This window comes from Centropristis striata, chromosome 17 (genome assembly GCF_030273125.1).
Source record: "Centropristis striata isolate RG_2023a ecotype Rhode Island chromosome 17, C.striata_1.0, whole genome shotgun sequence".
Classification (NCBI taxonomy): Eukaryota; Metazoa; Chordata; class Actinopteri; order Perciformes; family Serranidae; genus Centropristis; species Centropristis striata.
In genome coordinates, this window is record NC_081533.1 from 6,291,973 (window position 1) to 6,312,274 (window position 20,302).

The window sequence follows — 20,302 nt, forward strand, 5'->3', positions numbered from 1 at the left end:
AGTGTTTTATGGTATATTTTCAGTGAAATTGAGACGGATTTCGCTACAATGCAAGTTAATGACAGTCATATCCCAACCTGGTATTTTTTCCAATTAGTTTGTGTCCAAGTCACGTGACTTTCAAGGTCCCGGCGGTCAGAACAAAAAACATGGCGGACAGTTCTCTCATTTTTAGTGAAAAAATCAATATTTTAACTTTGTTTCTGCATAAAAATGGATTTTGATTACATTTCTAGCGAGAAATATATGTTTTATTTTCTAAATATTCACTCAGTGAATGTACATAATCACTTTGTGGCGAAGATCTCGCCAGAAAAAGACGATCTGCTGTGTTTTATTTTGAAATCTGTTTTATTTTGTAATCTACCAGATGTGCTGAGCGATACTACCGGATGTGGTGGATCCTACTGGATGTGCTGTGCGATCTCATTGAACACTTCACTGTAAATGGCCCGGACTCTGCTCTCCTGTTTTAGTTAAAATATCTTCATTCAACAAACATTGTTGTCTTTTTTTAGCACAGATAATATACATACAGTATAATTATATATTAGACAGTGTGTGATATTTGATATATTGGGTAGAAATAGGTTTTCACAACTCTAATACGGAAGAACTACAGAACGATAAATTAAGGCCAACATAAGTACTGAAGAGAGGTCTAGGGAGTTGTAGTTGTTTTAATTAAACAGGGTTTCCCCTAAAATTGGAAGTTGGAAATACTTAATTAGTGGCTTTCCAGGGGTTTGACGGGATGTCAATCACATTTTTGGCATCAGACTTGAAATATTGTCTTGTTCAATTTTTTATTTTTTCAGCATATCCTAAAGCCCCCCCACTCCCACCCCTTAGTGACTATGCTCACATTATAGTCCATGTCAACACCTTTCTATAACAGTAGGTCTAATGTCTGTAACCCTTTTTGTCTCTTAGTTATAACCATTTAAATATGCCGCAGGGTTAAGGTTCAAAGGTCAATATCTCAAAGCAAGAATATTATAGAACCTTGAAATTGATATATGTTACTCTCCAGGCCAAGACCTTTCCGGTGAAAAAATTAAAAAATAGCTTTGTTAGAGCGATCTACAAAAACTGTTAAATGTCCCTTTTTCTGAAATCTTCCTGCGTTTTTAATATGGGAGCCAATGAGGCTGTTGGTGCGTGTTGGTGGCGCATCTGTGCGTCCTATGCCCAAATTATAACTCTGACAGCTTTACCAGAGGATTGTGAGTGAGAAGACAAATTTTCCTACGTTTCTATGTATAAATTATCTCTGTAGAGTGAAATTTGCGGCCTGGAGCGCAGTTTTCAAATTTATTTTTTGACAATTTCTTCTCTCCCTCTACACTCTGGTGATGATGTCACACACTGTGACATGAACATTCCGTGCAATACACACCCATTACAATCTCAGAATTTCTCCAAAAATGATCATGGTCATTGAACAGGGATTGATAAAAAACTATATGACCTATCGAAACGTGGATTAATACACCGATACACAGGACTTGTGTCTACTGTTTAAAGTTTAAATGGAGTCTCTAGGTGAAATTATGCCGGAGGAGTAGACGTTTAAAAATCTCAAATTTTTGTTATTTTTTTGCTCATTTTTTGTCAGGCGTCCCATTGTCCCCCACTGTAGAGAAAAGTAATAGCACACCGATCCCGATCAAACCGCACGTTTTGATATATAATTTGTCCTGCAATTCTTCAAGTTGTAGGACTAGTAGCGGGACGAAATTGTGTCCGGAAGAGGAAGAAGAAAAAATCCACAGTATAACAGTGCTCAGTGACCAGTGCTCGGTGCGATTGCCCCGAGGCCCTAACTATCAGTGAGACTTTGATGTGTTTGTGTTGAGAAATGTTGACGATGTCATTAAAAGAAATCCTTAAAATAGTGAGAAAAATACTTCCGTGCACAGGGTCCTCGGTTCTCCAATCAGATTGTCGCTCGCAGCGTCATGTAGGGCCGTGGTCGGGATATTATTGGAGTGAATAGACGGCTGTAGCCTCTGCTCGAAGCGTTTCTCAGCAGGCGTGGACAGGCTGGCTGTCACACTCCTTCCCCCCTGAGAAAAGCCTTTACATAGGGCTTACTTCTTCCTCTCTCCCTCGTACACATCTGAGGTGGAAAAGCCCAGGAAATCCTCCTCATCACTGTCCTGCTGGAATATTTCCAGGAGCCTTTGACGCTGCTTCCTGTCCACCTCTTCAGCCGTGGGATAGCAAGGCTTAATCTGGGCCACATTAAGGACACGAAGGTCCTCCCCAGTATCTTTCAAGACCACCTCATAAGTCAAAGGTCCAACCCTCCGGATGACACGATAGGGGCCTTTCCAACGAGGTGCCAGTTTGGCTGTGAAAGATTTATCAGCCTTTGAGAATGGGTGTGTACGGACCCACACACGGTCTTTTCAGGTAAAATTACCATCTCTTCTCCCTTTGTCGTAATTTCTTTTTTGTCTTTGCCTGGCTTTATCAATGTTATGTTCCACAAATCCTCTGAACTCTTCTATCCGGTCAGCAGTGGCATATGCCGGCGTATCAGGGTCACATAGCTGGGGATGTAGCTCAGCATCCAAAGGTCCCTTTAAGGTTTGACCGAGGTTGAGCTTCGCAGGGGTGACTCCAGTGGATTCATGCACTGCTGTATTCAGAGCAAACCGGAATTCAGGCAGGTATTTGTCCCAATTTTGTCTGTCCTCCACATAGGAAGCAATCATTGTTTTGATGTTGCGATTGATCTGCTCTGTCATGTTTGTCTGTGGATGGTATGGTGATGTTCTTTTCTGCTGTCCACCGGGCACAGGTCTCCTCAAAGATGGCTGACACAAATTGGGGACCTTGATCGGAGAGGATGTAGACCTTTATTAGGATCTGGGAGACAGTCTCGGCGGTGGCCTTGCGAAGAGGAAACATTTCTACCCACCTCGTGTAGTAGTCGACGAAGACGAGGAGGTAAAGGTTCCTATTTGAGCTCTGAGGAAAAGGTCCCATGAGGTCAACTCCCAGCATCTCCCATGGTCCAGTTACCATAGTCTGCTGTAGTTTGCCAGGAGGTTTGCGGGTCTCAGATTTGTATAACTGACAAACTTTACAGCATCGTACATGTTCTCGTACCTCCATACTCATCTTCGGCCAATACACAAGAGCTTGCAACCGTTTATAGGTTTTGTATCTTCCCAGATGGCCAGATAGGGGGTCATTTTGGTAGTGATGAAGTAGCTGTGAGCGGAGTGAAGGAGGGATGTATACCTGGTACAGGGTTTTGTGAGGTAATTGCACTACTCTGTACACTTTATCCTCCAAAATGGTGAACTTGGTGGTCCGTGTTTCTTGCACTTCTCCTGTGTCTGTAATCCTACAGGTTGTGGATTTCAATGTCCTCCTGCTGGGCCTTCCAGATGGCTTCATCACTAACCTGGAGGTGTTTGGTGGTATCCCTCTTGGAGCGCAGCACAACAGCACAAGAGGCAGATGATTTTTGAAAATCATCTACAGGGGCCCGGGACAGAGCGTCAGGTACAGTATTATATTTTCCTTTGCGATATTCCACAGTAAAGGAAAACTCTTGGAGGCGAAGAGCCCATCGGATCAGTCGAGTGCTGGGTTTGTTTGTTTTAAAAACCCAGACAAGAGAGGAATGATCGGTCACCACTGTAAAAGGTCTGCCATCTAAATAATATCTCCACTTCTCCAGGGCCCAGATGACAGTGAGACATTCCTGCTCGGTCGTGGAGTAGTTCCTCTCAGCCTGATTTAAGGTCCGGCTGGCAAAAGCAATCACTTTTTCTGTTCCTAGTCCAGTCTGCTGAGCTAGCACGGCTCCCACTCCAATATCGCTAGCGTCTGTATAGACGATGAAAGGGAGAGTGAAGTCAGGATGTCCCAGGATTGGGGAAGAAATAAGTAGTTGCTTTAGGGCCTCAAAAGCTGTCTGTCCAGATGAACTTGGCTCCTTTCCGCTTGAGAGCATTGAGTGGCTCAGTCAGCTGGGAAAAGTTGGGCACGAACCGGTGATACCAGCCTGCCATCCCAAGAAACCTTTGAAGCTCTTTAATGTTTTGGGGGATGGGAAAGTCTTGCACGGCCCTTGTTTTTTTCAGTATCCACCTCAACCCCAGCGGGGTCTCCTGGATGTTTAGTAAAGGATATGCATCCGTCTGTGTGGCAGCGTTCAGCTTTCTATTGTTCACGCAGAACCTTGGTTTTGGGTCATTTTTCTTTGGGACTAACACAACTGGAGCTGCATACGATGAGGTGGATGGCTCTATGATGTCCTTCTCCAACATCTCCTCTACTTGCTCTTTAATGATTTGAAGTTTAGTTGGTGACACGCGGTAGGGCTTCTGTTTGATGGGTATGTCCTGTGTGAGATAAATTTTGTGTGTGAGCACATTAGTACTAGTGCTGTGGTACAGACATCAGAGTTGTTTTGTATTTGACATGATAACTGAATCTTTCCAAACTCATCCAGGGAAGCTTTGTTGACGGCGGCCTCCAGAAGTTCATAACATGGCGGCAGAGGTAGCAGATTAACGGGAGCTATTGCAGAGAAAAAGGCAAGTTGATATGGCTGCTTTACATTTGGTCTCACTGTAGAGTCTCGCAGAAACTGATGTTGACGTTTCTTGTAAGTCTTAAACCAGTAGCGACTGTCAGAGACATCAAACTGCAGGCCGGAGAAGTAAATGAAGTTGAGTCCAACTACTGCAGGAAAAGCGAGGCTGTGAACAGGCAGGAAAACACAGGGTAAGGTCACTGATTGAGACTGGACTGTGAGAGTCATTTCACTCCATCCTAAAGGCTGTCGTCCCTCTCCATCCGCCAGATACAGAGGTCCCCTCGTCCAGGGCTTCATCACATCCTGCGACCCTTTTACTGCTGACCACACACTCTCATTAATTAGAGTGTAGGATGAGCCGGTGTCCAGGACGGCAGTTCCTTTCCATGGTCCGATGCTCAACGGCACCATCAGCTGGCAGGGTAAGGTACTATCAGGGGAAAATGCAGAGGTGGCTGCTACAGAGTTGCTGTGGGGGACAAGGGAGCTAAGAGTAGCATGAGCTCCGTGATTATACGATGGTTTGTCTGGTTGCTGTTGCTGGGGCCTAGGTGAAGAAGAAGCTCTGTTTGGGTTAGTTTGTGGGCAGGAGGCTGGGGCATGACTTCCTTTACAGCGCCAACAGTACACTTGGGGGGGTCGATTATGGCTGGGTTGGTTTTGTCTCACTGGATTCTCTCTGGAAGAGGGCAGTACAGCAGTTTCAGATGCAGCAGGTTTAGATGGTGGTTTCCTTAAAGTCTTTCTCTGTTCATACTGCAGCTGATTCTCCCGATCCTTCTCCAGTTGCTGGTCCAGGCGGACAAGCTCATCAACAGAGGTGACTCGGTTGCTCCTCAGCTGATTTATGTTTTTTAAAATCAGTTTAATGATTTCCTCTTCTTCAATGTGTGTTTCCAGCGTTTACACAGGGCCTGATACATGTATGCAAAGTCCCGGACACTTTCTCCTTCGGTTTGAACTCAATTGCGTACCCTCTCTGCCAATTCATCTTCATAATCTTCAGACAGAAATGCAGCACGGAACTGTACCTGAAATTCTCTCCAAGTTTGGATTTTAAGGCGGGCCACATCCCACCAATCTCTTGCAGTCCCATGGAGCACATTTCTCAGAGTGGCAATGAGCTCCTCATCAGTGCTTCACATTGCTCCAAGTACTGAAGTGGGTCTGGGTCACTCAATCCTCCAAAAGTAGGGAATTGTAGCCTGACAGGACATGTTCCCGAAAACCTGCTCTTTGTTTCTCCTTGAATGGTAGAGCCTCCAGGTGACCCAAAGTTGACCTCGTATATTTCTGGATGTGTGGTGGAGTGTAATCTGTGTCGGGTGTCGGTGGCCAGTGGAGCCAGAGGATGGGTCTGAACGCTTGCCTGCCCAGCAGTGGTGGAAATTTAAAAAAAATTTAAAAAACCTTTTTCCGGAGAAACACAAAACCACCGAAGAAGAAAAAAACTCAGCGAAAAAAAAACCAATGCGGTACCTTAAATTAATGTCAGCCGGTGATTGCAATATGTCGACCAAGGGAAAACTGCTCCGGGAGTTTTTAGGAATCTTATCCAGTGGACAAGATGCCAGCCACTGAGCAAATCCGCTCCGGGAAACTACCGGTATTCAGGGACAAGGTAACGTTAAGTTTCGTCCGTTAGTGGCAGAACGAGGCGCATGAAGATTAAGCTATTCCACTACCTCTATCCTATTAAGCTTGGGAGCTCCGACGTATTCAACCCGCAACCGGCATTCGCCATGACAGAGAGAGACGGGGATTTAAGAACTTCCGCCATTTACGCCAGGGCGAATCGGCGCCGCACACATCTCTAGTGGGTGGATATGAGGGCGTGGACAGGCTGGCTGTCACAGTATGTAAGGATAATATTACAATATTATAGTTAAAATCTGATGTAAAGCAGATGAGAATCTAAAACGTAATTGTGAAACAATATTTCCAAAGCGCAAATAAACTGTCATTAAGTGAAAATACAGTGAAAGGGTCAAAGTTGTGAGACCAAACCGGTAAACGTCCTTTTTTATATCTATATAACGTTATATATAACTTTATTGACACGTTGCCGTGGATACGCATTGTTCTGCTTCTCTCATGATGACGGCTCTCCTTGTCAGTGACCTGTCAATCAAAGGTAGCCACGCCCCAAATCATATGATTCTTTCACTTCTATTTTTTTCTAAATGGGTCCATTATTTGAACTATTAACCCTTTGATGCACAACATGGGTCTAAAGCAGGGATTCCCAAAGTGTGGTGCATGCACCCCTGGGGGTGCGCGAGCTGCCACTAGGGGGTGCGCCAGATGAAAAATGTAATGGCGGTCTGATAATTACACAATTACATTTTTTTCCCCCACACAATAAAGAAGTGTAAATGAACATTTCCTTTGTAAAATGTAAAATAAAAAACTGTAATATTAATTAATAAATAAATGCAGGCTATTCAAAATGCACTTCATCTTAAAATGAAGTGTAGAAGAAGTTATCTTCTTCCATTTTTCCAACCTGTGTTATGATGACGGGTTGTTTAGCTCCACGCTCATTTAAACTTGCTGCAATTTTTGTTCAACGCGGCTCAAAATATTATATCATTTTCCCCAACTTATGTGCTTTCTGCCTCTGATCCTGAGCCTGTCATCATCCTCTTTGCTCTTAAAAGTGGAAGCTTGTTCATAACTTTGTTGCATTATATTGAAACTGTGTTCAGGTTAATTCAAATGCAAGACCGCATTGTTGTGATGGTGATTATTTTTTTTTTGTGATTAACATTTTTTATTTTCCATTTTCACTGTACAACAATACAATAAAAAATAAAATAAAAAAAATACACCCCCCCCACCCCCCAACAACAACAACCAAACACCATCACCATCAGTGCTAATCCTTTTCTGGTTACAATCATCCCTCACAATCATCTCAATTACTTAATTAGAAAAAAATTTGAAAAAACAAAACAACAACTAACGTCTCTCCACTATATAACCCCCTTCAGGGCCCTTTTAGAAAGCGTACATATTTACCCCATTTTGCTTCATGTAGATCCAGTCTACCCAGTTGTTTACAGGACATTTTTTCGAATGCTGCAACTCTTGACATCTCAACAGCCCATTCTCTCAGAGAGGGCACACCCTCCATCTTCCATCCCCTGACAAGTATTTGTCTGCCTATCATAATACTAGTTTGGACAAATCTTATAATATGTTTATCATGTCCTGTCATAACTGAATGATCACTCAAAACAAATAATCTTGGACTAAATGGAATTTGCATCTCTGTAATCTCACATAGATTATCAGAAATACTGATCCAGAATTGTTGGACCTTGTCACACGACCATAAAACATGAAGTAAAGTACATTCATCAGATTTGCATCGCCAACAGTTTGATGTGGGTAATAATCCCAATGTAAATAATCTGGAAGGAGTCCAATAAAATCGATGTATAATTTTGAATTGAATAAGGCGTTTTCTCGCATCCCTTGAGACAACTTTAACATTTTTACAAATTCTATTCCAGTCCTCATCACTGAATGTCAAGTTCAGATCCCCTTCCCATGTCCTCTGCAGAGCTAAAATGTAAAACTAAAAAGTGGTCTTCCTCGTCTCGCATGGTCTCAGTGGCAGTCGCCGGTTCGCATGGTCTCAGCGACAAAGTTACTGGTTCACATGGTCTCAGCGGCAGAGTTACTGGTTCACATGGTCTCAGCGGCAGAGTTACTGGTTCACATGGTCTCAGCGGCAGAGTTACTGGTTCACATGGTCAGAGTACACATTACCTCTGGAACTCTATGGGAAAGAGCCCATGAAATCCCAGGGTCTTTCGGGTCTTTCTGAAGCTGCAGTTTCCCTGCTTTTCTTAATTTGCATTATTAGCAGAGCTAAGGCCAATCAACACCTATATACCAAAGCACTGTTTCATAGGTCTTGTATTTTTCGAAGATATCCTGATGTTGAATTCTCATTAAACATTCCAGGAGGAACTCCAGGAGTTCTCAGAGACATCCTGGTATGTAGACTTGCTAGATGGTTTCATCTGACGGAGTTCCAAGATGGCACAGCGGATGATGGAAATCTGTCGTCTCTCTGCTCTGACAAAGTCTTGTGGACTGTTCTTTGTCTGTCGCTTGAACTGTGCCATCTTTCACAGCTCTCTGCTTGACTCACATGTTAGAAATAGTCCAAATCTATATGCAGCAGTCGGCAAACACTCATTTATTCTCATAAATAACAAAAGTAAGAAAAGATTGTGATTCTGAGGTGAGGTCAAAGACTGGACCAATGCGCCGTACTGCCTGTTTCATCCATGTCTAGTGAAACAAAAGAAGCCGCTCAGTGTAGCCCTTCCCACTTTCACAGCTGCCAATCATCTCATCATCTGATCCATCACGGCTAATACAAAAATACTCTCAATATTCCTTTCATATTATTTCAGGAGTCAGAAAGAAAATATTTATATTACCTCAATAAATAAGCAAATTCTGTGAAAATAACTTTGTAATCAACACAAAGTTTAACACAAACCTTTCTATAAAAAGGAGCATGGAGGGATTGTTTTACAGGACTGTTGTTCATGTTTTAACATTTTCAGCTGTTTTTCTATCAATGACTATCCTTTTTTGTTTTTGTTTTTGTTTTTTTACCTTTGAATGTTTTATTTATAAGCTTAATAACTTGATTGGATAAAAAGTACATTTAATACATTTCTATTTGTGGGAACAATTTAACAAATCATTCAGTTCAACAGCCAGTTTGTGAAGAAAGCAGCTAAAAAATGATGCAGAATTCATTCTAAAAACATGAAAAATCTTTATTTATCCATGCATAGAAATACAAGAAACATCAGTTTTGTCTCATGAAGAGACCCTTCAGTAAAGAGCTCCCTCTGCTGCTCCTCATCAGTAATAACAGTGGTAATGACTCGGAGGTTTTCTATCAGCACACAGTGAAATACTGACAATATACAACGGACAATAAATAATGAGAATAGATAAAAGCCAGGTCTAACAAACAGAAATAAAACAGTAAAGAAACATTTACAGAAATAAAATGTTTGAATGCAAGCTGTATCTATAAACTCTGGACAGAAGATCAGAAGTTTGACAGTTTTCATGCTGTCAGACAGTAAAGCAGCTTCACTGTGAAAACTAACACATGAAGAACAGAAACAGCAGGTTTGATAATTTATACTGATGATAAACAAAAGCGTCACCTCCAGTGAGTCACTACAGTTTCATGACAGAACAGCTGAAGTTTCAATGAAAAACAGTGCAAGTTGAATGAAATGTAATCTTTAAATACAGTGGCAAGAAAAAGTATGTAAACCCTTTGAAATTACCTAGTTTTCTACATTAATTTGTCATAAAATGTGATCTGATCTGCATCTAAGTCCCAAGTATAGACAAACACAACGTGCTTAACCTAATGCAAACAATTATAGTATTTCATGTTTTTATTGAACACATCCATTAAACATTCAAATTGATGATGGCAAAGGTAAGTGAACCATTTGGCTAATGAACCCATTAAGAGCTAATTGGAGTCAGGAATTAGCAAACGTGGAGCCCTTACAATGAAATGAGATTTGAGTGAGGTGTAGAGATACTTTGACCTGTAAAAAACACTCAAACTTTTTGAGTTTACTATTCACAAGAAGCGTCTGCTCATGTGAACTATGCCTCGCAAAAAAAAGAGATCTCCGAAGACCTGATATCAAAAATTGTTGATTTGCATCAGACTGGAAGGTGTTACAAAGTAATCTCAAAGACTTCAGGCATTCACCAGTTCAGTTAGACAAATGGTCCACAGATGATTTCTTGCTTTGGCTACTCACCCTAGAAGTGAGCGTCAAGCCGCGTTCTTTCCAAAGGCCCAACGCTGAAAGCTCAGTGGGGTAAAAAAGAACTCCAGAGTAACGAGTAAAGACTTGAATGAGTCAGTGGAACGGGTTAACATCTCTAGTCATCAGTCTACCACACACTCTGATTGAACAGGAGGAGACCACTGCTTTTAAAAAAAAAAATGCCACTGCATGCCTGAAATTTGCCTAAGAGCAACATGACACTCCACAACACTACTAGGAATATGTTTTGTTGACTGATGAAACTAAGGCTGAATTGTTCATAAAGAACACACATCACTACGTATATAATACGTATGTAATATTTTGTTTGACTTAAGTTGGTTTTAAATATTTTATTGTTATGAAACGGAATATGAATTGTATAAATATTTTATTATTATTAAAGGTATATTGTTATGACCATGGGTCTTATGTTTTTATTTTATTTTTTCCAGTCCATAATGTAGATAATCCTCCCTGCCAGTGTGAGGCAATGCAGCTTGTGTATTTCCCCTTTTCCAGTGACTTCTGTCCCCCTCTTCCACTATCTGACCTCATGAAGACCAAAGGTGATCCGTTCTGACAAACAATGGACTGATTGACTTGAAGAAGCCACATGTGACGTGTCAGCCTTGGTGTGTGTGTGTGAGCTGTGTGACATTCTTTGATTCCAACTGCAAACAGCAGCAACAACTTTAAAATGAAAACTGTGTTCAAAGCAAAGGCACTATGAAATAATCTGACCGCACCTGCTTTTGATTCAAAATTTGCAAATGTGCGAAAACCAATGTGACCAAATAAGCGAGTGCATGATGTCACGTCAGTTTGAACTATTACCTATTTCTGCATCATCTGTGTTCTGTCTGGATCTTTGCTGTCAGGAAATCAGTAAATCCATGAGTTCCTGTCTCTGTTAGCCTGAAGTTAACTATGTAATGTTTGAGTGAGTATTATTCTCAACTAATATATCTGAATGTAACTTACATATAGTGAAGTGTGACGAATTCTGTCTCTCTCTCTGTGTAAATCTCAGTGACTTGTCACGGTTTAATTACATCCGCTGTGATCCGATCTTTCTTTTTTTCTCTTTTTTCTTTCAGTATAAACTTTCATGGTTCATTTTACCCTCACTCATAAACAATATATAATCCAGTATGATTATCTATTTCATCTGTTTGTACGTCATACATGTGTTTTATAATCAATGCCACAAGTAAAACAGTTTGTAATTGTTTGAACTCAAACATGTCTTTGTGCAGATTAACAGTTAGAATGACAGAAATCATGAAAAAGAAAAAAAAATGTAATCTAAATGTGCAACAGTTTTGGGGAAAATGGATCTCTATATGCTATACATATTGAAGTATTGTCATGTTTCCAGCCTCTCCTGTCCTCTCCTCTCTGCTCTGTGTAAACGGCCTCTCCTGTCCTCTCCTCTCTGCTCTGTGTAAACAGATTCTCAGTGAATATTTGTCGCTTGACTGTTGGTCTCAGCAGAATCAATCATGGCTTCACAGTGTTGATGAGGAGCAGAATTTAATGTTTTTAACAGGATCTGGTTAGTGCAAATATTTTATTTTTGGACACGATTTAAATGACACGTTTGAAAAATCACTATTTTAAGCTGTGTTTTGGTTACTTGATCAAACAAAAAATGTTGATGTTTGAACTGGTGATTGGAAAGTTCACACTCCAACGATAAGGTCTGTTTTTACAGTTTCTTTCTACTTTTTGAGCAGGTCATTTTCAAACTTTTAGGGAAAAGTTCTGTGTTAGGGAAAAACATCTGTGTGGCTGCACAGGTGTTTGATATTTTATCAGTAGATGTAATAAAACCGACTGGGTACAAGCCTGAAACAAAAAAACAGTAGAACTGCTGCTCCTGCTGCTGTCAGTCCTACCCAAATCTGTGGTTGTAGTGTCACTGTCGGTCTCTGAGGTCTGGCCTCATCAGTAGCTGCTGGAAAGGACAGAAAATAAACACAGTGGGTTGAAAGAGGAAACCTTTTTTTATTGAAAAGAATTCCACTGGAGCACCAATCTGAACCGTCTAATCCAGCCTGAAAGTACTAAAGTGTTTTTACTTACTAAAACACCTGAAACTTTTGTTTATCAAGTATGGGCGCAGTAATGTGCTGCCCACTGCTCCTTGCATGGTGTGTTCACTTGTGTGTAAAAAAAGGATGGGTTAAATGCAGAGATTGAATTTCCCCATTGTGGGATTAATAAAAGTAATTAATCTTAATCTTAATATAATTTTAAATAGAAAAAATCTCTTTCTAATTTGAGCATTTTTACTGGATCAACTTACCAGTGACACTGAGGCGACATTCACCAGCACCTCTACCATAACCTGTGGACACGTCACACGAATACAGTCCAGAGTCACTGATCCTGAGTCTGGTCACATGAAGTCTGAGTCGTCCTTCTCTGAGGACTGGACTCGTACTGTAAACTGTTGATCCTGAGACTCTGAGACCTCAACACCTTCACGTAGATCAAACAGGACTGAATGAATGATGTCAATGGTCATCTGACAGAAGATATAAATATTATTGAGTGAAGTGTCAGGTTTGGTGGTGAAGGTCCACTCCAGGGTGATGTTCTGGTTCTCCTCTGCCTGATAGGAGGTCTGTGTCACATTCACTACAAATGTTCGTGTTGAGGAGACAGAAAGGGAAAGTGAGGAGCAGACAGACTTTCTTCTTCTTTGTGGATAATAAAGTGAAGGAGTAAACTAACCAGAGACACAGGAGGTCAGGCTGAGGAGCAGCAGGATGCTGTAGATCATCTTCTCCCTGAGAGGAGACAGAGGTGAAGAGTCACACACACGAGCTCAAAGTTCAGAGGTAACAACAGTCTGTGTGTCGTCGTTCAGCCATCTTCTCTGATAAACTGTGAACCATAGGTGTGATATGATGTACACTGCTTCTTCTGCAGAGTTTGTTTGAGTTCCTGAAGGCGTTGAGATGATAAAAACCTTTGTGCAGTTATGAGTTTTTGTCACTAGGTGGCGCCAGTGGTCAAACTCTAAAATTCTGGATGAGTCTGACTGCTGTGCACTGTAAACATGTCTCTTATATTTCTCACGTGACCTTTGATCCGGTCTTGTTCAGTGTTACTGCAGTCTCACAGTTTTCAGAAACAGATTCTCTCGTCAGTTCATGATCAGAAACTCTCAGCTCTCCACAGATCCAAATAAGGTTAATAGAGACTTTTCTTTATGCTTTTTAACTGAAAAGTTGATTTTATTTGAGTTATTGGAAGAGTATTATGGCTCACCTGGAACCTGCTCAGATAGACTTCAAGGATAGTTATAGTAAAGGCAGGGCCTTGTTACCAGAGAAAGTGTCTTATTCTGGGTTGTAGTTTTATTAAATATGCATATGCAGTCAGAGTTTATGTGGACTAAGAGCCACAAAATGTTGCGACTTCCCGATTAGAAGTATTTTCAGTTTGTTTTGGTTACCACCTCTATTGATGAGAAGTAACTTTACTTCCGAAACCAAAAGAGACCAAAAGTCCAAAACTGGGTTATCTGACTCGCCTTCATCAGACTATCTGAAAGTGATGCAATCATATAAGCAGAACAATAACATGCATGGCAAAATGAAAAATATATCTGTGATATTTCTTAAGTGTGCAGAAAGATTAGAACATGAGCAGAACAGAGCAAATTAAGTCCAGAGGTTAATAAATGAATGAAAATAATGAGTTTTTTCATTGATGTGACATTACTTCCTAAAACAAAGCAAATAACAAACATGAAGGACAGGAGAGTAAATCATGCCTACATGTGTTGACTCAGCAGAGATAACACTAATATTTTCAGTCAATACAGAATGCTGAAAGCCTCATTGCACCTAATTCCATTATATCTTTTCATTTTAAATTGTCATCTGGTGCAAGACATTTTAATGCAGAAAAAGACAAATAAGTGGATAAAAATTATTTAAAATTAAGTGTTTGTTGAAATTAATCCTGCACACATGGTGAATGAATTTGTTTTAAATACATACATTTTAATATTCGTTCAACAGTGTTGCTGAAAGTGTTCCTGTGGTCCCTGTGGTAAACTATTGATGATATTCTTCAATCAATCAGATGTATCCTTATTTAATTGTGTCTTTACTCACCAAACAGACCACATTAACATATTTACATCTTCAACTACTAAATCTGTCCAAACATATCATCTACTGATGAACACATTCATACATTACCTTCTCTTCAGTCACACAAATATCAAAATGCAAGTCCAGAGGACAGAGATATCTGATCTGTGTCTAGATTCTTCTCAGCATTACAAGATGTAGTGGTGACCAGAAGGCGTCTTACTGAGAAGGTAAATGTCAGGAGCAGTTGGATATAATACAAACAGTGCAATTGAAATTTTACTGCTTTATTATGGTATTCCTACAAAGGGGCGGAGTCTGATACATTTTATTGGGACAGGTTAATTTACAGTTTGCTTAAAGTCAATAAAGTCCACCCCTAAACACATAGCAGAGATATTTCAGTTCCTCTTTTATCCTTTCTGTTTATGTAAAGTTGATAAAATTCCACATTATATTCGAATGCACAAGTCTCCATATAAACTGACCTATGGCCTTAGTAGTTGCATAAGTTCATCCTAAATAGTTAAGAAACAAAAAAAATATTTTAATTTACTCATGCATACACTTATTAATTTAATTGAATGTATTTATTAATTCATGATTTTTCTTACTTGATTCATATATTTACTCAGTCATCCAATGTTTTATTTTATTATTAACACACAGTCAGGTTTGTTTTTTGATTTAAATATTTCATGATTTATTTATTACATTTATTTACTGATTTATACACTCATTTTAAAATTAAATGTATTTATTAAATGTATTTGTTATTCATAAATATTTGTTGATTCATTACTTATTTAATTCATTCATACACAATTTTCTACGTTTTCTTTGTTTGTTTATTTTATTTATTCATAGCTGAAATTAGAAAACAAATTTTTCAATTATTACAATTTCTCCCCCATGCAGCTTGTTGCAACTTCTCGGATGACATTTGATGTTTCTTTTGTCATATATAACATTTAACTGGAAAAATATTTGGACTGTTCGTTGGATAAAATAAGCAATTTGAAGATATCACCCGGGCACAAAATGGAACTTTTTTATTTTCACATATTGTCAAAACAATTAATGGTTTAATTGAGAAAACTACTAATTTTCAAAGTTGAAAACTCCTTCTCCTGATTATTCTGACACCACATAAATGCAGCATCTTGCTATGTTGAATAAAAGTAAAAATGAATTTGTGTAACCGCCCTGTGATTTGGATCTGCTCCTAAATGTAATGGATTCTTCCTCGGAACATAATTCTGTGTATTTGCTTCTGTTCTCCACAAGGGGGCCTGACCTGACACTGTATAGATTAAACTAAGTCAATAAACATCAGAGTTCATCATTAACCTGCTCTCTTTATCTTTTAGTGATAAATGAAGACACGGGTAGTTCGTCCTGGGGTAAGGATGCTGTATTTTTATTTTTTATATATTATTTATCAGGCTAAAACTGCATTCTCTATTCTATTCTATTATATTCTATTCTATTCTAGTCTAGTCTAGTCTATAATTTATTCTCCCTTCCTATTGCGTTACTCCCGTTACATCATTAATCAGACTGACTTATTGTAATTCTAGATTTTTATTTTATTTTCTATAATGTTTTAAGGTGTAAAACTCACTTGATATTCTGCACATATATTCTATGGAAGCTAATTAAATGAATAAATACATACAGTTGAAACCAGAAGTTTACATACACTATATAAAAAGACGCTTTTTTTCTCACTGTCTGACATGAAATCAGAGAATCACTTTTCCTGTTTTAGGTCCGTTAGGATTACCAAAATTATTTCTATTTGCTAAATGCCAGAATACTGAGAGATGGATTTTTTTAGATAATTTTTTATTACTTTCTTTAAAGCCAGAAGTTTACATACACTAACATTATTATGCCTTGGGAAAGCCCAAATGATGCTATCATGTCTTTGGAAGCTTCTGATTTATTGACAACATTTGAGTTAATTCGAGACACACCTGTGGATGTATTTTAAGGCACACCTGAAAGACACTGCTTCTTTGGGTAACATCATGGGAAAGTCAAAAGAAATCAACCAAGATATCAGGAAGAGAATTGTGGACTTCCAAAAGTCTGGTTCATCCTTGGGTGCAATTTCCAGATGCCTGAAGGTGCCACATGTTCAAATAATTATACCCAAGTATGAACACCATGCGACTGCTACTGAGACCATGCGAACCGGCGACTGCCACCGAGACCATGCAAACCGGCGACTCTGTCGCTGAGACCATGTGAACCAGTAACTCTGCCGCTGAGACCATGTGAACCGATGACTTTGTCGCTGAGACCATGTGAACCAGTAACTCTGCAGCTGGGACCATGTGAACCGGTGACTGCCACTGAGACCATACGAACCGGCGACTGCCACTGAGACTATGCGAACAGTAAGTCTGCCACTGAGACCATGTAAACCGATCGGTTCACACGGTCGCATGGTCTCAGTATAAGTCGCCGGTTCACATGGTCCCAGCGGCAGAGTTACTGGTTCACATGGTCTCAGCGACAGAGTCATCGGTTCACATGGTCTCAGCGGCAGAGTTACCGGTTCACATGGTCTCAGCGACAGAGTCACCGGTTCACATGGTCTCTCAGCGACAGAGTCGCCGGTTCGCATGGTCTCGGTGGCAGTGGCAGGTTCGCATGGGCTCAGTGGCAGTCGCCGGTTCGCATGGTCTCAGTGGCAGTCGCCGGTTCGCATGGTCTCAGTAGCAGTCGCCGATTCACATGGTCCCAGCGGCAGAGTTACTGGTTCACATGGTCTCAGCGGCAGAGTCATCGGTTCACATGGTCTCAGCGGCAGAGTTACTGGTTCACATGGTCTCAATGGCAGTCGCCGGTTCGCATTGTCTCAGTAGCAGTTGTCGGTGCACATGGTCCCAGCGGCAGAGTTACTGGTTCGCATGGTCTCAGCGACAGTCATCGGTTCACATGGTCTCAGCGGCAGACTTACTGGTTCACATGGTCTCAGCGACAGAGTCGCAGGTTCGCATGGGCTCAGTGGCAGTCGCCGGTTTGCATGGTCTCAGTAGCAGTCGCCGGTTAACATGGTCTCAGTGGCAGTCGCAGGTTTGCATGGTCTCAGTAGCAGTCGCCGGTTCACATGGTCCCAGCGGCAGAGTTACTGCTTCACATGGTCTCAGCGACAGAGTCATAGGTTCACATGGTCTCAGCGACATAGTCACCGGTTCGCATGGTTTCGGTGGCAGTCGCTGGTTTGCATGGTCTCAGTAGCAGTTGCAGGTTCGCATGGTCTCAGTGACAGTCGCCGGTTCGAGTGGTCTCAGTGGCAGTCGCCGGTTCGCATGGTCTCAGTAGCAGTCGCAGGTTTGCATGGTCTCAGTGACAGTCGCCGGTTCGCATGGTCTCAACGACAAAGTTACTGGTTCACATGGTCTCAGCGAGAAAGTTACTGATTCAAATGGTCTCAGCGAGAAAGTTACTGGTTCACATGGTCTCAGCGGCAGAGTTACTGTTTCACATGGTCTCAGCGGCGGAGTTACTGTTTCACATTGTCTCAGCGAGAAAGTTACTGGTTCACATGGTCTCAGCGGCGGAGTTACTGTTTCACATTGTCTCAGCGAGAAAGTTACTGGTTCACATGGTCTCAGCGGCGGAGTTACTGTTTCACATTGTCTCAGCGAGAAAGTTACTGGTTCACATGGTCTCAGCGGCGGAGTTACTGTTTCACATGGTGTCAGTGGCAGAGTTACTGCTTCACATGGTCAGAGTACACATTACCTCTGGAACTCTATGGGAAAGAGCCCATGAAATCCCAGGGTCTTTCTGAAGTCATGATGTGAGTCATCGGCTCACATGGTCTCAGCATCAGAGTTACTGGTTCACATGTCTCTCAGCGACAGAGTCGCCGGTTCGCATGGTCTCAATGGCAGTCACCGGTTCGCATGGTCTCAGTATAAGTCGCCGGTTCACATGGTCCCAGCGGCAGAGTTACTGGTTCACATGGTCTCTCAGCAACAGAGTCGCTGGTTCGCATGGTCTCAGTTGCAGTAAATTAATTTCATCATTCTGTATTCCAGGTTTTCTTCAATCAACTTGTTTTTGATCACCATACATCCTATTTTTTTGTTTTCGTTTCTTATTTTTTGAATAAAATCCCTTTTTGTATTGCTACGCTTCTAATGCACAACATGGGTCAAAAATATCATTATGGGTTATTGTGTGTTTAAGTTTAAGGAAAAATGAATTTAATCAATTTTGGAGTAAGGCTGAAACATAAAAAAATGTGGAAAAAGTGAAGCGCTTTGAATACCTTCCCGATACACTGTATGTGTGGAAAAAAATGATACATAAACATGTTAAATATATTAAATATATGAATGTTTGGCCCTTCTTACTGCTCGAGTAACTATTTGAAACAAATTATTATTATTATTATAATATTAGGTAATTTAATTTTGTGGAGGTTACAACTGAGCAGTTAGAGAGTCACCATCACACAAAAATAAATATCACCATAGTGTTGTCCTTAAAAATTTTCTGAGGTAATAAATCAAGTGAGAAGTTTTCTCATTTTGCATTGAAATGAATGGACAGAAAAACATTTTTGCAGCCAAACTTAGCGCCCCCTGCTGGAATTTTCGGTAGAATGCAGCTTAAGGCACTTCCTGGTTTACCTCCCTGCTCAGACCAGGAGGTTGCCGACTGCTGCAGACATACAACTCCTTGTTCTTCTTTATGTCTGTAGGGTATGGTCCCACAGGACAGGTCCATCAATCCATTTTGTGTGTTTTTGGTATTTGCAGAATTTTTCATTGGGATTTGTTTTATGGGTTTTCTGTTTCATTTGTGTAATGATGATTTTGTGACATGATTTTTCTGTTGCATTTATTTTATGTGTTCGTGTGTTTTTGGTTTTGCATGATTCCTGTGTTTTCAGCTTTTTGCCGCTTGCACATTTTGCTGTTTGCGGTGTGTTTGCCCTTGTTGGTCACCGTACAAACCAGCCGCCATGTTCTTCTGTTTCAGACTGGGGAAACAGCTGCAATGCATTATGGAATATATTGAGTGTGTGAAGTCTTATTGCCAGGATTTTCCATAATTAATTGCTATTGAGGATATAAAGTTATTTCAGAAAGTTTAATGTGGGAATTAAAACTACCCAGCTGCTGGATTCTGGCCTATATTAGATCTAGAAGGCCTTATTAAATGTCTTTCTGACTTTGGGCTAATGTTATTACCATCTGTAGTTAACCCTTTCAGATACAGAGGCACCAACACCAACGGACTCCAACCAAGTCCTGAGGAGTATAAATGTAAGCAATAGTGGTGTTGTATGTCATCAATATTTCAAAATATAAACAGTGTATTAGTATTTGTATTCAGAATAAACATTTTGTTTTTGAAAATGCACTCCAGATTTGAGCTTAAATTAGGATTAATGAATGTAATGACATTTTTTCAAATACATGTTTATTGAACCATATTGCAACATGCTGCCATTAATTTTTTTGATATGAATATTGAACTCAATGAAACCAACTTACTATGTATCCATATTATTCAGAGATATTCTAAATAATAACAAGTTTATATAGTTATTAATAAACATCTCCATCGGATTATATATTTTGACTCAGGGGAGGGGTAATGTTACTGTCAGAAGAAATTAATCACATTAATATTAAGTTTTATTAAGTTTTAAACTAATATAAACATATTCAGTATCCTTGGGTTAAAACTGAGAAAAACTGTTTTTACCGGCAAGCCAAATGGGTTATAGGTAGGTCAGTGATATGACACTT